The sequence below is a fragment of the Trachymyrmex cornetzi genome, unplaced genomic scaffold (genome assembly GCF_001594075.2).
Source record: "Trachymyrmex cornetzi isolate Tcor2-1 unplaced genomic scaffold, Tcor1.1 scaffold482, whole genome shotgun sequence".
In the NCBI taxonomy this organism is placed as follows: domain Eukaryota; kingdom Metazoa; phylum Arthropoda; class Insecta; order Hymenoptera; family Formicidae; genus Trachymyrmex; species Trachymyrmex cornetzi.
Genome location: NW_017299641.1, coordinates 1,328,086 through 1,334,482, shown reverse-complemented (window position 1 = coordinate 1,334,482; position 6,397 = coordinate 1,328,086).

The window sequence follows — 6,397 nt, the reverse complement described above, 5'->3', positions numbered from 1 at the left end:
AAAAAAGTAACTTAAAAGTAACTTAAAGTTACTTTTTCAGTAACTGTAACTGTAACGAATTACTTTTCAGAGTCAATAATTTGTAACGGTAATTAATTACTTTTTGAAAGAGAAGAACTGTAACTGTAATTAATTACTTTTACAAAGTAACTTTCCTATCCCTGTGGAAAACTAAACGCTAATTCCTCATTGCCCTGAGATTCTCGTGTGGCGCCCTCAACCAGGCGCCTCGAGCTCTCCACTTGTTTCAGCCTCGAAGATTAGACGTCATATAAATCGTGATTATAGATTATCATGATTATCTATAATCGTGATCGTAGAAACAAACATTAAAATATTTATAGAAATTTTACAGGTATGTACCGATCTACTTTTTACCACATGTAGTTAAAGTATTGAGTGTAAATTTGAGTCTAAAGTTTCTCGATACTTTTGACTTTTTTAAAATTCGTTTTTGTATATCACATTTAATTATCGTATCACTAATTAGCGTCTCGGGCTGAAACGATTAATTACCATATATCGTTCATGATGCATCGTTTGAGTCTATAACACGAGCATAATGTGTACATAGGATGTCCCAGTTTCTTTCAAATTGATTCATATAAATAAAAGAATGTGCATATAAGAACGCTCTGCGCTTCGACGATCGAAAGTATATAGAGACTCAAAGCTGAGTTTGAAAAAACCTTGATTAATTTAATCGGTGATTAACGTATTTTGTAACTTTTGTAATACTTTGTTAGCATGTATAAAATATTAATTTTTTTGTCGTTTAGGTACGATTGAAGAAAAACTGGATATAAACGATTTACGTAAAATTGCATGTGTGTGTGTGTGTGTGTGTGTGTGTGTGTGTGTGTGTGTGTGTGTGTGTGTGGGGGGGGGGGGGCGGGGGGAGAGAAGATCCTTGGGAGGCATCCGCGAGGGAGATCGCCAACAAGATGGGTAGATCTGGGTACCTATCATGAAATATGTCGGAATGGATTTCGATCGGAATTATTCCGTTTTCCCTAGAAAACAATAGAAATCTAGGGAATAATTGAATATTTCCGATCGGAATCGATTCGGACTTGTTCTATGATAGGTACTCAGGTGAAGGCATTAACAGACAACCCTGTACGAGAGACCACGACCAGAGAAGCTGGACAGAGAAGAGTGGCGCCTATCCGTAAAAAGAGCCATATTTCCTACGGATCACGACGCCTGTTATGAGGCAAACAACTTAGGAGGAGGATATGTAAAATCTTCGCCGGGGATAATTCTCTTGGTTGGATTAATCGCCGATCAAGTTAATTCGAGTTTAGTCGAAGTCGCTTTAAGCTCTATAGACTCATTATGTTAATGCGTGACGCTGCTCTTCTTTTTAGCCTTAAGATTACAAATTCAAAATATACGTATAAACATGACGAAGGCATATGTCGGTAAAATGTGTGCGTGTATATTAGAATGGAGTGAATGAAACAAAAAATCAGAAATTCGGATATAGTGCATGTGGAAAACTTGTAGCAGAAGTCTCTAGAAGCATGCCTGTACATTTTATTTTAATAAAATAGTTTTTTCTTTCGTCATCAGCTATAATTCTAATTATGGACTCAGGATAGATATCATATTCCATACTATTTTAATCAGATTGGTCGCTTAATAATCTCTAAGATTTTTGTCTAATATCACTTATTTATTTATGTTTTAAGAATTAAATGTCAATTTTTAAATAAATTTTGTTTGGCCGCAGCAGCTATTTTAAGTCGGTAGCGCACAAGCATTTGCGTTAATTACTATAACTATTGTGCGTGTGTGCGTGTTTTCTGTATTTTTATTTAAATTATAGTAAAGAAATATTCTCTTTAGATTAACATGATCTCTTACGTCATTACAGCTTTTCCCCTAAAATTAATAATTTTTATGTTATTTTGGACTCTCTCCAAAGTATATTAATTTTACATGAATGAAATATGCAGCAATTAGACGATATATTTTTGTTTAATAACTGCGCGCCATGACACAGCAATAAAAGCAGTAACTGTTGGGATTCTTCAATATGGGGTGCGTTCAGGGAGCTCACTACCAGTGCTATGTAGCGCTACCGCTGCTCAGGGAGCCAACTGATAACACTATGAAACACTATCGTGACGCTATTGTTAGTAGCGTTTAACGTCATGACTCGCGCTACGAATGCTATCGCCAAAGAGGTAGTGTGTTAATAGCGTAGCGTTCGTACGCTTCATGAACAGCGACATAGTGTAGTGAATACTGAAGTGAACATTGTTGGCTGATACTTCGAAATTAATGATCGCAATAGTATTCATTACACTTAGCTTTTAAAATGGATTACGTTAAAATTGAGTCCAACGGATGTCAATGAAGCAAAAAATTATAAGGTTATGGTTGTCCAATATTTTGTAATTATACAGTTTAACTCAAAAATCAATAAAATTAGGCTAGTTTAAAGCGTTTTTGCATAAAACGAAAGAATCTAGCAGAATCTAAAGAATCTTGCTCTTGCTCCATTTTGCCGTATGCGGTATGGTTAGGGCAAACACTACACTATTATTGTTCACAGAGCTTGTATTCGCTAGCGTTATCTTGGCTCCGTGAACAGAGATGGTAGCGTTAGCATTGGTAGTGCGGTAGTGAGCTCCCTGAACGCAACCATGATCGGTACATTTATATATTTAGAACCAGTAAGCAACTAAGGATAAAATCAATTTAATCGTATTAAAGAATTTTACAATTACAAAACTTTTTCTGCTGAACGTAGCCATATTGTCTTGCAACTCCGCAATACAAGTATCAGTTATTAAAAAGAATATTACTGATTAATTCGAAAATTTTCTTATGAAATATAGAATATGACAAGCAAACAAATCTATCAATCAAACCTATATAGTGGCAAGAAAAACTATCCAAGTATCATGAGGAAAAAATAGATTTGTGGTATAAATCATGTATCAAGTAATTATCTTTTTTTTTATCAAAGTGTTCTACCAACTGGGTGTGACTCTTAAATATAAAAACTATTAATTTCAGAGGAAGAGTTGCAATGACGTAAAAGAGAGATTATATTAATCTAAAGAGAATGGTTTTTTGTAATTATAGTTCAATAATAAAACAAGAATTATTGTAATTAACGCAAATGCTTGAAAATTAGAAAATCACTGTGATACTACCGATTTAAAATGGCTGCCACGGCAACATTATAAAAAAATCTTAAAAATTATTAAGTGACCAACCTTATTGAAATGACACTCAAGTCCCTAAAAATTGAAATATAGCTGACTCAAGAGCAAAAATTATTTTATCGAAATAAAATTTTACAGGAATATTTTCAAAAGTCCCCCCCCTGTCATAAGTTTTTTTACATACGTCATATTTAAATTTCCAATCTTTTGTTTTTTCGTTCTGCGCGCACGCGCACGCACACACACACGCACGCACGCACACACACAATATATGTAGTGCAAAGCGCGCGCACGTTGTACGCGCAGATTGAAAGTGAACAGTTTATCAAAAACTTAACATGTCTTTCTAGTCACCGCACACGCTTGCACGTGACAATAATAATCGCGCGTGCAATGTTAATTAATTGAACTATCTTAATGTCGACTTTATTTCGCTTTACCTTATCATAAGAAACTGTACTTACAACTTAATCGGTCGACGGATCCGCAATTATCTATACTGAGTATCCTCTAGTCAGAATCTGAACATAAAAACAAATATAGCGGCAATATTTCATTCTTTATTACAGGATACATATATAAGAAACGGCTGTTAGGCCTCATCTGCAATAATCGCATGGTTTGTGTCACAAGTCGCAAGCTTGTTGCAATATTAGCCAAATATATTAAAATTGACACTTCAGACTGGTTATTGCAACACAGTTTGCGACACAGCTTATGCGACTGTAGATAAAGTCTTATGGCACGCTTACAGCGCGCGAGCGTCCAAACCGAATGTAAAGTATAATAAACTGTTATCCGTAAAAGTATGCATCATAACAAAATATCTTATCACTCAACAAGACACAGCAATAAAAATTTTTATTTCAATTTTTATTATTTTAGAAGAAAAATGCTAGTGTTGTGTGCCTATATAGTTATGTTTCGCTATATTTGTCTAATTTAAGATTGTGCCCTATCAGAAAATAATTGAGAGTGACCAGATTCTGACTAAAGGGTCTCTAGTTTACACATAAAAATTTCGTAACGAACAATCGCGAGAAAAATAGACGTGTCGGTACATCTTTAAATCAGGCGACATCGTTTCTATAATTTTGATAAGTAATTCTATTAAATTGTTATAATTAATTAAAAGGTAAAGATTTAAAAGAGTACTTAATAATATGCTTGAATCATTTTAGAATTGTATTAGAGACCCATGTAACATATATTTCAAAAATTCAAATAAATCGGTCGGATTCAATTAAAATGTACAAAATATTTGTAAATCTTGTAATATTCATGAAAAACCTAGGCAATAAATCTAAAAAAGTCTATGTGAACGACTGATATACGATAATCTAAAGAAACGTTGTTTATGACTACAACTCGTGTCAGCTTGCATATCTAATTGACTCTTGACGTAACAGCGTATATATCTAATTGTAATAAATTGCGCGTTAACTTTCAAATTGGCTTGACTAATTTAGCGAGGCACATTCTGAAAAATTAATTGTATACATACATGGATTCACTTCCGAAGCGCAACCGTCGTTTTATATTTGATGCGCTCTGTTTAGCGATTTGATTTCTTTGATAATTGCTCCGTTCCAACATGCATTTAACGTTAAGTGTGATTACACACACACGCGCGCACGCGCACATCCCATATATATATAAAAGGACTATTTTTGGAATAAAGATTCTATTTTTGGATTGAAGAATTAAGATTGCGTATTAATTACCACGCTGACTCTCATTCGCCCTGGTTTTGGAGTTTTTTGTTGTTATATATAAGGATGTTCCGTAAGTTTTTACTAACCGCTTTTGTATAGACAGAGCAGACTAAACTAAGTCGAAAAGTCCTTTACCATTTTGCAATTTTCGCAATAGTTAACAAGATATTAATTACTAAAAATTGTCAAATATTGGTCTGGTCTTAAATAATTTTTTACTCAAATACTATCAACTTTACAGAAAAACTGCAAGAGACAAAAATCATTTATTTTCTTCTCATAGAACTCTAAGAAATTTTTCAAGAATTTTTTATCAACTTTTTAATACTCCATTTTCTTATTTTTACCTAACTAATTCAGATGATCACTTTTAAATACACTTTTTGAGAACCTCGTCTATGTCAGTTCGGTCTCCTGATCTCTATACTCCGTGGTTCTATCTATACAAAAATGGTTGGCAAAAACTTACGAGACACCCTATACATATATATATGTGTGTGTATATATACATATATATACACACCTAAGCTTAGTACAAATTTAGAATTGTAAATAAAATAGTAATTTCAGTAAGTGCTCGCGATCTTGCAAAAGATATGCTGCAATCAGCTGCAATATATTAGATGAGGACAGATATACGCGTTTTAGTGAGACAGAATGATAATGTAATAAACAACAAGAGAACCATACGAAGTAATAAATTCTGATTTTAATGAAACTTTGTATACATATTATATAAAAAAATAAATTTATATAATGTCCGTTGCGACGGAAAACCGGTTTGAAGGAACAAATCATGCACTAATCCTTATATGTAGTAAAGCAGTTTTCAGAGAGATTCCATTATATCTCGAAAACTATTCGAGATATCAAAAAATATTTTATACGAAAAAAAAGGTTTACAACAAAATTACCTCTATTCATTTACGTCAATATTTTTAATAAACAATTTTTTTAATTAAAAAAATTTTTATTCAAAAATATTATTGACATGGATGAACAGAGGTAACTTTATTCTAAAAGTTTTGTATAAAATATTTTTTGATACAACAAAATTTGATGTTTAAATTTTTAAGATACAACAAAAAAGCTAAAACCCGCTTTACCTATAAGGAGTGATTTCATCCCTTCAAATTGTTTTTCCGTCGCAACTAATATTTTCTAAATTCATTTTTTTATATGTAACCTATATGTATACAAAACTTCATTAAAATTAGAATTTAACACTTCGTGCGGTTCCCTTGTGAGTTTAAAAAACTCTATTACCAATAATAGGTTAAGTTCGCGTGGCTTTAGCATCCTTTTACGCCGCGATCCGATTCACGCTTATAACGCTTAAAAATCATTTTATCCTTATTGTTTGTCAAATGTTAAACGAAGGCAAATGATCCTTATGAGCGTTATCAGCATGAATCGGACCACGATCTTAATGTGCTTACACGTTTTTCGTGTTATATACATACATACATATATATACACATATATATATATATATATATA